The sequence below is a fragment of the Aptenodytes patagonicus genome, chromosome 9 (assembly GCF_965638725.1).
Source record: "Aptenodytes patagonicus chromosome 9, bAptPat1.pri.cur, whole genome shotgun sequence".
NCBI lineage: Eukaryota > Metazoa > Chordata > Aves > Sphenisciformes > Spheniscidae > Aptenodytes > Aptenodytes patagonicus.
In genome coordinates, this window is record NC_134957.1 from 3779087 (window position 1) to 3795742 (window position 16656).

The 16656-nt window shown below is 41.7% G+C and overlaps 1 protein-coding gene across 3 annotated transcripts in view; it reads right to left on the reverse strand.

Annotated features, from left to right (window-relative positions):
* Positions 1 to 16656, reverse strand: part of FGF13 (fibroblast growth factor 13) — a 264038-nt gene that overhangs the window by 161801 nt on the left and 85581 nt on the right. The window contains exon 2 of one of the 3 annotated variants that reach the window (XM_076346963.1): positions 3588 to 3707. The exons of the other annotated variants lie outside the window; for them this stretch is intronic. The gene's annotated coding sequence lies outside the window, so the exon portion shown is untranslated. The remainder of the gene's footprint in view (positions 1 to 3587; positions 3708 to 16656) is intronic. 3 annotated transcript variants of the gene reach the window in all.

Consider the following 16656-nt stretch of genomic DNA (forward strand, 5'->3'; position numbering starts at 1 on the left):
CAATGGCAAAATTCTCCTCTCTGACCTATGTTGCTGATGAAAGCACAGGGTGTACCTGTACTGTAATTTCTGAATTGGTGACATAAATGGTACGGCCAGTGACTTTCATGGATCTCCCCTGTGCAAACTCAGAAAACCTAAATGGCAATGACAGATCTGTAAAGGAAGAGAAACATTTTCACTACAGCCATGCCATTCAGCATGGCCTGAATGCTGTAGAAGACAGGCTGCTAGACCAGGTGGCTTGATACAGTCTGTCAGGATTTATCTGATATTTTGCAACCCAACTATATTTTACTTTACACGATACAGAGACAGATAGACCCACGGAAGCTCCTTGCATCAAAACTAGTAGGATGCTTCATTCTCAAATAGCCCACTCTAGACCTGCCTACTCCTGTATGCACCATTAAGAAACAGCAAATTATTCATATTTCACTATGCAACAAAACACTTCTAATTGAGTCTGAATAGATACAATATGGAAATTGCAATTACAGTAACTCCAGCTGCTGAGACAGAATGTGAACAGCAGCCATGGACTCTAAATCCCAGTTTAACAGTGCTTTCCAAAATTCCCCAACAAGACTGATAAACATAGACAATCCTGCAGTGAGACTTAAGTATATTTTCCTAAAAATATCTTTTTGCTTTCATTTGGGTCTTTGTTTTTTGGGTTTTTTTTATTTTTATTTTTTATTTTTTACACTACATGCATTAATTGGAATAATACTAAGTATAACTGTTATGTGCTCAGCAACAGCAATTATGGTGCTGAGACTCACAATAAATCTTTACTGCAAATACCTTTCTTGTAATATCTGAATTTATCATAAGATATGTATTAAGTTTAAAAGGTAACATGGGGATAGTCATAGAATCATAGAATGGTTTGGGTTGGAAGGGACCTTTAAAGATCATCTAGTCCAACCCCCAGTAGTCCTAAAGCTGTTCGAGCCTTGAAATCTGACAAGAGGAGGGCACAAGAGGAGAATGCCATTTTCAGTAAGAATTAAAAGGGATTACACACGTTTGGAATGAATTTTCCGCTTACATTGAAACATCAATCACAGCTCCCACTTTCAAATTATCTCATCATTGTTGATACACTGTTTACACAACAATTAAAAACAGAAGGTTTATTTCAGTTTTCAAGTATAGCACTCCTGCTGTTTTGTTGTGGGTTTTTTTCCTCCCCCCAAAGATGGCCATAAAAAGAACAAGATACTTTTTATCATTAGATACAAGAACAAGTCTCACACATCTATTGGTTTCTTTTAAGTGCTGTTAGGTACAACTTAAAGAATAGCAAAGAAATTCTGGTTCAAGTTCCGTCAGATTGAACTTGTACTTCAGTCTATTAATTAATCCATGCCTTAATTCAAAATGAGGGCTCTCAATCCTGTCATTACATTCCATAAGCCCTGATGATTATAAAATATTAGTTCTGAACTGCTGTTGTTAATATTAGGCTGAACCAAATCAATAAATTCAAACTTAGATTAACTAGCATCAAAAGATAGTGTGTATCTTTAAACTGTATAGGCATTGATCTCTGTGTTCAATATTTCTTTTATTTAAAGACATTTAAAAGTATATGGTAACGGGAAGTCTTTCCACTGAGAAATGCAGGATATTACTATACAATAGACAGTAAAAACCTGTCTAGTTTTCACATGCTTCACTGAGAAAGCGCCAGAGGAAGTGAAGACCCATTGCACAACCCCACCTGCCGCTGAAAGAGAGCCAACGTTGAAAGGGATCTATTTTTAGAGGGATGCTAAAGGTCAGCTAGCTAAGGCCTTTAGTCATACAATGTCATCCACGCGTTAAGCTTTAAGATGCTTTTGAGCAAGGCGTTTGCTATACTGTAGATAACATTTTTTTTCAAGAAATTACATATTTGCAAGTTCACCTTCAGTAAACAGTGCCAAAAGTGCTCTCAGGAAAAAGAAATGGCACAATTACAACTTGAGCAGGAATTAGAGAACGGATGCACAATAGAATGAGAGCCTCTGGAATGCTGTCATAATCCTGTTCCCATGAGAACAGCAAGAATCAGAGGATGGGTTTTTAGGAAAATATGCAACATTAAGTTCTTGAAGAGCCACTGAAATGTCATACAGTCTACAGGATGCCATAGAACTGGGGAAAAAAAACACCTTCCGTGTGTACGCAATGATAAAGCATCACATTACATACACGCACATACAAAACACCCCCTTTGACAAGGGGTGGATAAGCCTAAAATCCCACAGCTGCCTGGGACCAGGTATTACACTGCCTCAGCCTGGCCACATAAGTGACACTCAGCAAAGCCCCAACGCCTGCATTTGTCTGTCTCTGAGCAGCACAGGGATTTCAAAAAAGCATACAGAGTCTGGGACTTGCTGAGCCACTTCATCAGAAAAATAATGGCTGACACAAGGCTTCACCTATGGCAAAACACAGCACATGCAGGAAGACCCATGTAAAGAGCGATGCCATCCACTTACTAGAAAGTGAGCAGGATGTTTGGCTGAACAGTTTCAAAGGCTGAATCCAACAGTAGGTGAGCCAAGCACAGCATAAAATGGGAGGTGTAGCTACAGCCGCACAGCACACCTTTTGGAGTAGAGCCCAGGCAAGGCAAGTGCCAAGGGCCAACACGTGGAAGACAGACGTGGAGCTATAGCTGAGGAGCAGCCACAGGGCTGTAACTACTGGCAGAGAAAGGAAATGGCCTCCAGGTCTGTGCAAACCAAGTCTTCTCTGTTTGTCCAGCTTGATCTCCTACAGCTGGGCTGTAAGCTGGTATCCTGCCCCGATGTACATGATAGAGGAATTATGCCCTAAGATATGTATGTACTATTTAACCCCTTTGCATTTGCAAGCAAAAATTTTTTCCCTGCTGTGAAGTCCCACTTTAGCATTTCTGTCTAAGGTTTCACCCATGATGTCTGAGTTGAAATTAAGCCACTCTTCATCTCCCCAAAAAGGGATTTTCTGGGGGAGGGAACAGCTCACAGCATCATAAGAGAAGAATCTTCCTCCTCCTCTACAGCAGGTCTCTCTTTTCACCATGTAGGTGTGAATCCTCTCTGCCAGTCCTGCAGACACCACCCTGGGGAGTTGGTGTTCAATGAGTAGCACCACTTCAGAGGACGCCTACTAGGACTACTCCCCACAAGAAAACTAGCCTGGCTTCTGTTCTGGATGTAGTTTGTTACATGGCATGTAAATGAAATAAAATAAACCTCAAGTATTCCTACTACTAATATCCAGGCCTTTGGTTAACAGGGAGTGATCACAGTCCTATCACAGTGAATGAGATGAAAAACAGCACAGAAAGTCACTACTGATACACAATTGTGAGCTCACAGAAAAAACAGCTTACTGCAGTGTAAGTCAATGCACATTTGTTAGGTGCTTGTACACAAATGGTATGATAGAATGGTGGGGATTGATTTAATGTTTTAATTTGCAAAATAAACTTGTACAGCAAACTTGCAGAGAATCGGAACATCATGAATTTTGACAGCTTTGTAGAAAGGAAGAAAGAACAGCAGAAAAAATGAAAGAAAGAACACAAGAACGAAAGAGCAAACCTTGCAGACTGACACCGCTCGTCCAGGAGCCTTTCCAACTGGAACGCTACCAGCACTGCTGTGCTTGCACCAGTCAGAGGAGGATCCAACTCATTCTCCTTCATTTCAGAGTCCATACACCTAAGAGGACCAAAAACGTAGTCCTTGAGGATGCTAGATGTGACTTTGAATAGCAGGAGGAAGGCAGCGGTCTGTTAGGTACACATACATACAATGGGAAGAGATGTAATGCAGGCAAGAGATCTATAGCGCCTACTACTTTCTGCCATGCCTTCAAAGACCAGTATCTGTTCAACAATAAAATACTCATTTTTACTTAGTAACTGCTCTCACAACTTGTTCAAGCTATATAATGCAGAAAGCAGGGCCAACAAACTGCAGTGAATCTTAAATGCTTTTAGTGACACTGGAAAGAAAAGCAATGCTTTGCCTGTACTCTCTTCTTTGCAAGATGGGGAAAGAAAAGGGAAAAAACAACTAAAGAAGATGTAGTTTGTTGTGCAGCATTTCTTGCTTCACTGCTATTGTTATTATTTGTCATTGCCTAGGGCACATGAGTTTATACTAAGTGAAAAAGCGGAGGAACAAGTTACAAGTTTTATTTTTTCTTTCCTACATTCCCACAATTTACAGTCACTGACGTGCCACAACTTTTTTCCCCATTATTCAGAATGGGCCTTCCTGCTCTTTTATCGCACTACGTTCTGTTTCATCACAAGTTGAGCAGCAATTTCCTCCATAGCTCAGATCACAGACGTAAAAATGTTCACCACCATCAGAATGATTTACAAAAGGCACTATCCCTCTGCATCCTCAATGCAGACACTGGCCTTCTTGTCTCCACTTTTATGACAGGTAGCAAATGAAGTAGAAATGAAGTAATAAAATGAAGACAAATCATTCATCTTAGGGAGGTCTGCATCAGACCAATTAAAATAATGTCTTAGACACACTGCAATAACATATTGTACCTATGGGAAGAGGCTACTAGTATGAGCGAGCCCTGCAATTGCTATTTTCTCCAATTATATCCCCAGAGATTTCTAGCTCCAGTGTAATAAAAGATTAACAAATTAAAATATATTAAAAAAATTAGTCTTTATGTTTTTTCCAATAAGCTATTAAAGGTGATGATAGTAACAAATCTCTGCCTACAAACTGGTCCTCACACAGGAAGCTCACGTAAGTCAAGATGAACACCAGCTACAGTGAGAATTACTGAGGGCGAGGAGGACTTGCAGACCTGGGTGCAGAGACAGGCTGCACGGCTGCAGTCCGTGTTATGAGCCCATAGACTTCCCTGTGTGAGGCAAGGACTTTTCTGAGGTAAGTAAAAAGGCTGTATCCTGCACTACCGTCAGCACCAGAGGTGTGAAAGCTCCTGCTTAGCTCTCTCCCACATTGCATTTGATGTCATGGGGCCAGGTAGCTCTCCCCTCCCTGCTCAGATCCATCCGTACTGCGTCACTGAGGCTTCAGGCTTTATACGCCAGCGTCCACCACTACACTATAAAGAATCAAATAAAGAGGATGTAAATCCTAGCACTTCTCAGTATAAGCCCTCCATGCTGTTCTATCCTTTGTCATGTCCTCAACAGCAGTTTCCTCTAGAGTTAAATCACAGGCATAAAAATGCTCACCGCCGGAGTGATTTACGGAGCTGTAATACAAACAGCAGCCTCCGTCCCTCCTGCTGCGGCAGGCAGCACAGGAGGAGATGCCAGAGACCAGAGCACAAAGACAGTTGTTGAGAGGGCAAACTAGGGATGGTCTTAGGCAGGCAAAACCCAGCACAATCTCATTCAGCCCTGAACTCAAAGTGCCCTACTAGTCCTATAAATGTCCTGGTTGCATTTCAGAGCTGTGGCTGCTCCCCAGCTACAGGAATATGGGCACCTACTACCACAGATTTTCCTCTAGGCAGTCGGTCCTATCTCAGAAGAGATGCTCCCAGGTCTGTGGATTCTCCCATGTGTCTATAAATCAATCAAAATCTGGTTTAGAATTTTGTTCTTCCCTCATCTAGAGTCCTAGTCTAAAAATAGCACCCATTCCCTTCACATCTGTTGGTTTTCAAACAGTTTTATAACACTGGTATCTAATTATAGTATATCACTGCTCATTACAATTACATGCCATTTACTGTTTGGATGGCCAGCGGAAACTCTTTTCGTATTCCAAATAAATTCTCCATCAATACCACACATGGTTTTGTCTCAAAGATCTAGCAGAAAGACTAAAAAAAAATAGTTTGGTTTTTTTTTTAGCTCATCATTTCCGATCACTTCAAAGGTTTACAACAAAATTCGGTGTCAAAAACAATGAACAAGAATTGAACATTGAGGAGATTGCAAACCACGGAAAATCCACTGTGACAGAGTTAACTGAAGCATGATCACACAGGCTATCAGACAAATCTGGATCACTTGAATGGACTGGCACAGCTTAAAGGGGTTTTTCCTTCATTTATAATTAACCACTTGGCTGTCACATCATTGTATCCACGCACTCTGGTTCTGAATGTTTACACTGAAATCTCTGTAGAAGACACAGAGACTGTGAGCTAGAAAAGGTGAGAAGGGAAGTTATATATGTGCACCAGTGAGATGCTAAGTTTAGCATCATGAAAGCAGCCAGAGCAGAGGGAGAACCATTCACCAGCAAGACAGCCACCGAGGCAGCAGCTCTGTGCGCCTCCCTGGGTGCCATCGCCCCAGCCTACAGAAACATTATTTTGGGGTGAGGGAGCATGGTGAGGTTTTGGCCTGTGCAGTCTGACTTCTGATATGGGGTACAAGGATAAACTTCTGCTAGGAGGAGGTTATCAGACAGAAGTCACTAATGCTCCCAAAAAGCATCAGATGACACAGACAGTGGTCTATGTAACTCGAGATAGATTTCCCAGGAAGTTCTCAACGAGGCAAAAAGCTTGTCATGCTATTAGCAACGCTCAAAATGGAAGCTGCATTAAGAAATATAACAATGAAGTATGGAACTCCAGTTTAAGCAATGAACAAATGGATTTAAGCAAATTAAATATAGCCCATCCTGCTTTAAAAAGAGCTCCTTCTGCCAGTAAATATACTCGAAGTAATTTTACAGAACGCCAGAATAACTGAGGTAGGAAGGGACCTCTGGAGACTGTCTAGCACAAACCCCCACTCATGCAGAGCCAGATAGATCAGGTCACACAAAGTTTATACATTCACGTCCTCGGCTACTCCTCTTAGAGAAAGCCATTTCACAGGAGGTAATGGCAAGTTCAGAGTGTTTGCGATTTATTTCTTTAAAATGCTGAAAATGCAGCTGTGAAGACTGAACCTTCTAAAAAAAGCCAGTGAAATATCCAGTGCTTCACAAACAAAGCCTTCAGCAGTGCAGCAAGCACATTCGTATCTCAGACAGTCCTTGAAGAGAACATCCCTATAAACCTAGTTTCTCTAAACTTGATGCCACACAGGCATCTTCAGTGGCTTATCTACTTGTGTACCTTGGATATTTTTAAAATAGACTTTACTTTCTTTTTCCTATTGAGAATATTCTTCAAAGTGTAGTTCAACTCATTTATCACTGCGATCAGTCCAAAAACATGTGCAGCAAAATCTTTAACCCCCCCCCAGACAAGACAGGCAGCGACACTCAGCTTTGGAGAGCCACAGACCCACCTCACGGGCATAACAGCCAGGAACGGGCTCGCGTGCATTTTGGAGACTTCCCAACCTCACAGAGAGTCTGTCCCTCACTGACTGCATTACAGCGAACCGAGAGCGCTCTCCCGGCATAATGCCAGACCCCAGATCTGCCACCCAGGCTCTGCTCTCTGGCAGCTAATGGTAAGAGGGGGCATCGCGTGGCAGTGCCATCACCTGCGCTCATTGAGGAGTGGTCAGAACTGCTGGTTATTTGGACCAGTTGTGTCTCATGTTGTCATGTACGTGTCATGTCTCTTCTTCCTTTAAGCCTTAAAGGAAGAAGCTGTCTGCTTAACAAAGTAGTCAAAGGGAAATGAGGTTTACGCTATCGTAAAGCATCTATAGGACAAAAGTGTGCGTAGACACTCCACAACTCAATCACAAGCCACGATGCCGTAAGACACTGGGCTTCGTTAGTCCCACTGCTGATCTGATACATGTTTCTACAGCCCTTTGCAGAGCGATGCAACGTCGCTCCAAGAGTAGCAAACACCACAGGATTCGGTTCACTCCAGGCCCTTCGCTGCGTCTCCTGGCAGCTCTGAGGGATTACTAATTTTGCAATAGTTGCCAGCACCAATACACCAACCAGTGGGTTGGATATTTTAGCTGTAATAAATAGGTTTAAAGAAAGGCTTTCTTCACTGACAACCTGCTTTATTTTTGCCAGCAGGCATGAATCAAAACAGAATCACGGTACCCTAGCCTGCCTTCAAAGGATATGAACATTTAATTTTTTGCAGCTTTTACTTCACTGTCCATTGTACTGCAAATACACCCCCAGGCCCCCAAAATCTCTTTCATCACTAATTTAATGTTCTTTTTATAAAGATGGCAATACAGAGAGGATGAGATGCATTTCCAGCAAAGGCTGACCCGGCCTGACCTTGTTTATTTTCCAGAGCATGCCCAGCCTGTGGACACACAGTGGGTTTCTCCACGGGCAGGAGGCTGAGCTGGGCCCAGCAGAGCTGGAGGATGCGATGCTCCTGGACTCCCAGTGCTGTTTCCCGAGACAAAGCCCGGGCTCCGAAGGTCAATGTGCGCCAGCAGATGAGAGAGAGCACATGATTTCCTTTTGCTCTATGGCATAGCAGAGGACTAGAGATCAGATCTAGGATTTAATGCAATGATGCAATTAAGGCAATTAGTAAATGACTCTGCATCTGCAGACCAGCAGGCCCCCTATTAACCAGCTAAGTACATTATCTTCGCAGAGATCATAGATTTTTCCCTTAAGCTAACTGTTTCTGTATAACTTCTGCAACTTGTCATATCCTGCTGCAGATGGGCTCCAACCCTGCAAGGTACCTAGTGACCTTGGTCCACTGACATCCGTGGGAAGCAGCATGCCCCAACCTCCCCCAGGAGAGCATCCTCAGGCTCAGAAGTCTCAGTGAAAGATGAAGGAGAAAGGAGATATTACTTTACCAAACCAGTAATACTGCCTATGCTCCCAAATAACCTTTTATTCACTAGCTTCCATTCAAGGGGGGGAAATAAAATAAAATAAAAAAATAGTTTCACTTGTGAATGGCCTGAACAACAGGCTCTAATTAGCACTGTCTCTCCCATTCTCTCAAGTCTCAGTTCATCTTTACTCTGTGCCTGTTTCACAACCAGGAGAACATCAATCAGTCCAGGCAACAGCCCTTGCAAAATGCTACTGCTTATCAAGCAGGGAGACTCCACCAAGCAATATATCCAACTTCAGCTAATCTTAGGACAAGTAAAAAGAAAACAATGAAAAATCTCTTGTCCTCCTGCCCCACTGTTATCTATTTAAGAGTTAACATAAAAGATCAGGTGTTTGCACTGAGTTCTCAGAACTTTTATTCCAGTTAAAAAGGTGGAAAATATCTTGGCAGTGGTGACTAAAGCATCCACAGTGCTTTGGGAACCCAGCAACAACCTCTTCCTGACTTTCAGGCACTGAACAGGCTTCAGCCTGTTTACTATATCCAAAAAAACAACGTTGGCAATTAAACACTGGCTGTTTTAACAAAGTGACTCACATTTTAGTCAGATGCGGTCAGCCATAAGGCTACATACAGTTAAAAGGACAGACATTTTTCAAGGGCTGCTTTCTGTAGGGGGAAAATAATGTGTGATCCGTGCAAGAGAGAAGATAAGGTCATGCTTTCCAGTGAAAGAAACCCTCCTCTGTCATCTACCACACAGCCTGGCAACCCCACACCCGGGAGAGAGAAGAGGGGTGTGAGGAGCCATTAGACAATCACAGAGCATGCTGCATTGGTGTGCCTTTCATCTCAAAGGGCTTGAAGGTATTGGCCATCCTCTGATGCTCACAAATATCCTGAAACCGCTCTTATTTCAGCCAATGGGCGTTGCGCTACCAGATGCTGCCCAGGTACTACCTTACTAAACCCTGGCCAGCTATGCCAGTAATGATGGGAGCACACAGCTAAACTGCAAAAAGGTGGCTAGGAGTGGGGCCAACATCACAAGAGGGGAAAAGCCCTCAAAAAGAGTGCTGTGGGGTTTGTATTAAAGCTGTGCAGAAAATGATATAACTGCCCTGTGAAAACATTTGAGAGCACAGAAGGAATATTCCCCTCTGTCTTGGGATGAAAAGCTAACATGTCTACAACCATCACCAGTCTGAAAAATGTAAAACCAAATTTCAGTTCAGGTCAGACAAAAATGCCATTTAATTTTGACCATATAAAAAAAAAAAAACAACCCAACACCCAAACAGAAAACCTGCAGGGTTGGTTTGTTGCTTTAAATAGACCTGAAATGCAAAAGAGGTTACATTCATCTCTCCCTCCTTTGCATTTCAGGTACATTGTTACTTTCGTCTCTTTTATAAAAAATTTAGGCCCTTTTCCAGGGCTCTTTACACCCATGCTTTATTTGGTACATCAATCATTTGTCTCCTCAATCAACTCCACCTACTGTCACCTTGAGCTTCGGAGGCAGATGACAGGAGTACTGAGTATTTTGAAATGTACCGTTCTGTTTTCTGTAGGCCCCATCTAGCTCCCCTAATACAGCTTCCAGCTGATCTTGGGCTCGACTCTAATCCTTCGCCACATGACGCTGTTCCTCAGCCCGAGGCTCCAGAGGCCTGTTGCCCCCTCTATAAGGCACATGTGAGGTTTGCTGCAGATAGATGCTGCGTGGCTGGGACCAGCTTCTGGACAACTGCATGTTACTGAATACTAGACCTACCGTCCTCCAGGGACCTGCCAGATCAGGCTACTGAACTACCACTGGGTATGTGGATGGCCTGACGATTTCAAACATTTGTCGTTCACCACTAAAAGACTCCAGTGAGGCTAAAGCAAACTGTGTTCTCAAAATGAGTACTGATCATACAACAATATTCATTTCGAAACAGCCGAGTTATCTGATCATTTCTGCTCTTCCATTTCCTCTGTGGATAATTTTGATTTCACTTTTGAAAGCATATTCTGCACCATTAAGATATTTAAAACTGCAACACAACACAGAGCTGCAAACTGTTGCAGAATGCAAGTATTCAGCAGAAGCACAGAGCAGCATTTTGCTGATATTTATTTTACGAGCACTGCCCATGTCATGAGCATTTTACAGATGCTTGAAATCCCCTACCCCATCTTTTGCTTTTGTCATATGATAAGATGACCTGTAAGGTGAATATAGCCCTCCTCCATCTCAACAGATGCAGTTATCACATTCCCACTCTTGCCCTTCATATTTTATTAACATGGCAAGCTCCACACCTGTCCCAATTGCAAAGAGCAGGACAAGACCTCCCTCAGGCAGGACAAAACCATTTCCAAGGAAGCCTTGCCACATGCACAGACGCTAACTGGCAGGTAGAGCTGTAACTGCCAGCTTCGCAGCAGCTGTTGATAAGGCAGATTTCTCGACAGTGACAAAGTGCGCTCTCGCAGTGGGACGGGAACACGGTGGTAAGAGGCTTTGCTATCTGATGGCCTTGAGCCAGCTGGGACGTGCACATTATTGCACTGTCGGAGAAGGTCTCTGCAGGGCACCGGTCTGCGGGGTGGGTTACAGAGCAGGGAAATATTTTGCAGATGCAAGCAGAGAAGGACTTTGAGAGAACAAGATTAATATGCTTGCATTCAAGTTTCACGTAGAGACTAAACACCTCGTCACAACATGCTGTTCAGTAGCACTATGATGGCTAATGTTATAACAGTGTACTTTCAAGGAGGGAACTTACTAAGTATTTTTACTAAACACAGTCCAATGTTTGCTATTTTACCACACCTTGACATTTCCAGAAGGTCACAGACGAGCACATCTTTAATCTAAACTATTCAGTAACAATACCACTCTGCATAGTATTTGTAACATTTAAACTTTCTCATGATTTCCCTTATGAGATTGACATAGGTTTCAAGTAATTCACCAAATTGAGAGCAACTGATGCTCTGTGGCTGTGCTGGAAATTAAGTTATTGTAAACTGCAGTGCTGTGTGGATGCTGACTGCTGCCTGGTAAAGAGAAAATTTCACACAGTTTAGTATCAGCAAATCATAAACGTATTTAATTAAGAGTTTGCGAACAGCCCCATTGGAAATAGTGGCAATACACTTCTGTGTAGCATTGAAAATGTGCTGAGGGGTCACAAACTCTTTCTGAACATGGTTCAGTAACTACCCTAAGAAGTCAAAATTGAAGATGGTACGATATAAATTGAAGGCAGTATGATATTCTGATAAAATAACAACAACATTCCCCTCCTCTTGCACCTCGGAAGCTACCACCATTACATTTCAGTTCAAGCACCACTGGTGTTTTATATTTACTGAAGATGAAAGCCAAAGACAAGCCCACTCTAAGCCTTTTTCTCTTTCAACTCATGCAAAGGTGAAATTTAACTTCAATCAGACTAGCACAGGAAAGCTCTGTTCGTCAGCTGTCATTGCAGTTCAGCTTGTAACTATCTTTTGGTTTTTGCTTTCATGTTCTATTGATTTGTATTGGCATGAATCTATGAGTTTCATCTCTTGTTCCGATTGTCCAGTTTTAATATTTGTCACAGAAAAATTCACTAGAATTGGTACAGACAAAGCTTTAGATGACAGAAGCGGAAGACATATAACAGCATGAAGATAATGAAACTCTGAAAATTTTTCTTCAATCTTTTAGCATTAAGTTAAAAATTTTATAGACTTACAGAAAGCTACAAAATAAACTACAGCATAACAATCAGGCAATTTAAGAAATTAACAGATGAAGGCAGAAGCACACAGAGTGCCAGCAGCATCCAATCACAGATACAAGTATAAAGACAATATCCCTTTTTATGCCACTGATTACATGTGCTATTCAAGTCTGTTTGGCCATCACATTAAATCTAACCATATAGATCAACTCATGCCAGTATCTACAGAGAACCACAAAATCTCTTGCAGGTTTTTCTTCTGCCCCAGTGCTCAAACCTCAGCTAGGCTTTTCTTCTCTTGGATCAAAAACATTTAAGGCAATTCTAAGTATTTCTTCTGTCTTAAAAATAAACTCCTCCTTACCTTCACTAAATTACCATTTAATTGGTAATTTATATATAATATATATAATAAATATTATATAATTTATATAATAATATAATAAATGAATATAATTACCATTATATTCACTTTCTCTCAGCAATTCAGCCACTGAAATTAAAAAAGAAATGTAGCATATCAGGTGAGCAGTTACCTCTCCACCAACCATGAGGGGATTTTCAATCCCAGACGCACCTCAGTTTGGAAACTGCCACACAGACGACATGATTTCAGGATTTTTGTACCGTGTATCTGAACTGAGCATACATACTCTTAAAGTAATTACAAAGGCAGTCCCTGCACACAGGGAGCTAAAGTCTATGTGCCACCAGGCCATAATAATCAGCCTAGCAAGAGTCTTCTGTCCATGTTCAGCAGGTGAAGATACCTTCACTCTATAGATGTGGAAATGAAGCACAGGACCCAGCATAGAGAAGTGGTCCTCACTCAACATAAAAGTTCAGTTCATACACTGCACTATTTGTACACTGAACATATAAGCATTTCTTTGCAAGTTTTCAAATTTCCAGAGAGCAAGATAATGCTGACAAAGACAAAAAAAAAAATCCACTGTGCACTTCACTTCTAACACGTAACATTACAAGATATACTTTCCTTAATCTAAAGTTGGGCTCTCCCAAGCAGTAATATGCACCAAAATAACAGCTCCTGAGTCCAAATGAATTCTTTATTGAGTTATACAAGATTGCTTGTAGGCTTTGCTCTCAACTTCCTACATCTAACCTCAGGAAATTCCCACACCAGCTTAACAATAAATTGAGTTCTTTGTCACACTTAATGAAAGAACAGCCAGAGAGTTAATTCCTGCCCACTTGGCCCACAGCCAATACAAAGCAAAGAGAAATTTGGGGGCATCAGCATTTAAGCTGGATTTCACAGAGTTGCCACCACTGTATATTTAAGCAGAAGTAGCTCAGAGGTTTATTAAAAAGGGATCACCTTGATTGGCTGCAGAGTTTCACAGCTGCTGAGTATCTCCAGAAAGCACAAGGAAACAGTTACCTGAATCCCTGCCCCACTTAGTGCTTTAGGAAAATGAAAAGGAGGGAAAAACTCTCAGGCAACCTCAACAAGGCAATATCTAACTTGCTTATGGAGTGGCAGTATCAACCACCAAACACAAAGTGCCAGGATTTGTGCAAGGCTCAAGAATATTGACATACTTTTCCATAAGCTGTAGGGTCTAAAAGAGCAACAGCACTGTCCATTGCTGCTCTGCTGGCACACAGGGCTTGGGAGATGCAGATACCTGACCTGTAGTCTTAAAACATAAAATAATAAACACGTATCAAAACCTACCAGGTGGCCTAATGACATTATACAGGCAGATTTTTAAAAGTGAAAGAACAAAAAAGGTTTGGAAAAAACCTGCAGTAGGAAGTAGCACTTTAAATAAACAAGCAGTGAAGTATGTGAAAAGCTCTAAACCATTTGCCCGTTTGAAAAATTACTCACTAGATGGTTCATCTCAAAGCACAGGCTTTGTAGTTTATCCTCCTCAAATGACTCCCAGATAGAATTAGTCAGGTGATTTGCAGGATATATTGATTAGAGAGGATTTAGCTAGGGCAACATAAAAAACATCCAGCTTCATCTTTCAGCGAAAATGAAAGAGAAGAAAGCAAGCTTGCCAGCTATTATCACTGTATATAAATTAAGCTTTATTAATGAATGAATTAATTAACCACATGGAAAATGCTAGATAACAGTTAAAATAATGCATTTTCCCTCTTAAAAAAAAAAAGCAGATCTGAGAAAAAAGCAATACAAATAAAACAAGTCTCCACTGTTTGTTTGTTTTTGTTTTTTTCTAAATGTCTGTAACAGGCTGAATTTTCATCTGAACATTCCTGAAAAACCCTGAGATTAGATGCTCAGTTTTCTCCTCCAATTCACAATTTTTTCAGCCTTTACATAGCAAACATCCTCAGCTTCCCTCTATTAAATCCCAGGCAACATGAACTTCCCAAAGTTTTCCCACTGAACACTGGTTTCCTTGGGATTTCAAGCGCTCAAAAGACAAAATAACCTGACTGTGCTAGGCACAGACTGAAAAATCAGGGATTCTTCTGACATGGGGAAACAGAAATGGGCACCCTCAACTCCCCCAGCTGGCTGGGTGCTCTCCTGGGGCTCCAGCTTTGCATGAGACCTTCAGAGGAGCGTCCTGGCAGTAGCTTGACAGATGGTCTATTTTATCTGTAGGCTAACATGTCTTTCATGTTACCGATTTGTGAGAACATATGTACGCTTTTATGTACTATAAAACTCAAAATCCACCAATCTGAGCATACTGGGTAAAAGCAGCATGGTTCCCTATAAAGGGGTCAAGCTTAAACCTACATGTGCATATGACTATACAGTCCTTTATGGAATTGTCCATAATGCTTGCATGGAAAGAAAAAGAGTAACTTATTGGATATGATTTAATACCATATTCCTTACACCGACAAATGCCTGTACTCCCTCAAGCAGTGCCACTGATAGCAAGGCATTCATCAGAATACCTGGTAGTTCACAGTCTGTGCCTAGTAGTATTTAAAAATATAATTTTGTGTGAAATGACTGTTACTCGAGTCTCCTCCAAAAGTCCTTGAGCACTATTTGTGCTTCACAAACCCCTTTGCACTGGACACCTTTGTCTCAGAAAAGCTGCAGAGTGCACCCAACTCCTGACCGTGCAGCAGAAGCGGAAGCGAAAGGAAGGTACACTCCAGAAGGCCAGCTAGGAAACCCGTGTAGTGGAGGTCTTAATATGTTTACTCACTTGGTAACGAATCCTCTGAGATGGGTTTACTGCATCTTAATATGCTGGGCAAGATGCACCTTCCCAATGGCAGAATACACTCCATTATGGAGAAAAGGTAGGGAAACAAGGTCTGCTTAACACACTGCTTGCCTAGAAAGCTCCTTTGGTCAAGCCATAATTTGGGTTAAATCTGCCAAGTAGCTTTAGTGGGGGGGGGGGGGGGGGGAAAGAGGGTTTCAGCCTGGCTGATAAAAGAGCAGTGGTGTCAGCAGCCCCCTTCTCATCCGCTACCAGCTGGAGCACTCATCTGCAATGCAATATCCTGCCTACACTTGAGCAGATTTGATCTCGCAGCATTTATTACCCAGGAAGGTGCCACGACTACACTGCACGGCAAGGGAAGCAAGAAGGACAGTTTTCAATCTGTCTTCTCGACATTGCTTTATTTCCTTAAGTATTCAGCTGAGCCCAGACTGATTCCACAGGTCAAGAGCTAGATACTTTCCAGGGATGCAGGAGAAAGGCATTTAAATTCCCTTAGGCTGAAAAGGGAAATGAGTTCAAATACACCATCTGAGGTTCATCAGCTCATCCAGGAACTACTGGGAAAAAGTGCTACGTCCCAGATGTGTTCTTGTTTTATGAATCATGTTTCTCTAGCAATTAACTGATTTCAAAGAAGATAAAGATGCTTCAAAGATTTTTTTTTTACTTTTGGTTTGCGTTAAAAATATATATTCTTGTCAGCGAGACATGCTGACAAATTTTCTTTTAGATTCAGAGTATATCTATTTTCTTTTTATGTGCTATTTTAGATCAAGTGCAGAGCCAAAAAATAAATGCAATTATATATTCAGCTCTATGCTAAAGTTTCATTTAAAGTCAAAATGGAAAGTATTAACAGACAATAGCAGGGTAGAGCAGTAAAGTGGCAGATTAAAAGATCCAGGAATTCTGCTTAGTGGGCACATTTCTATGCTTTGTTGTTGTCTTTGCAGCCCTTCCTAAAATTCCCATCATTGGCAAGAAAGTTCTCATGAGAACAATCCAATTTCTTGATTGTCGTGTTGCATTTCTGAGAA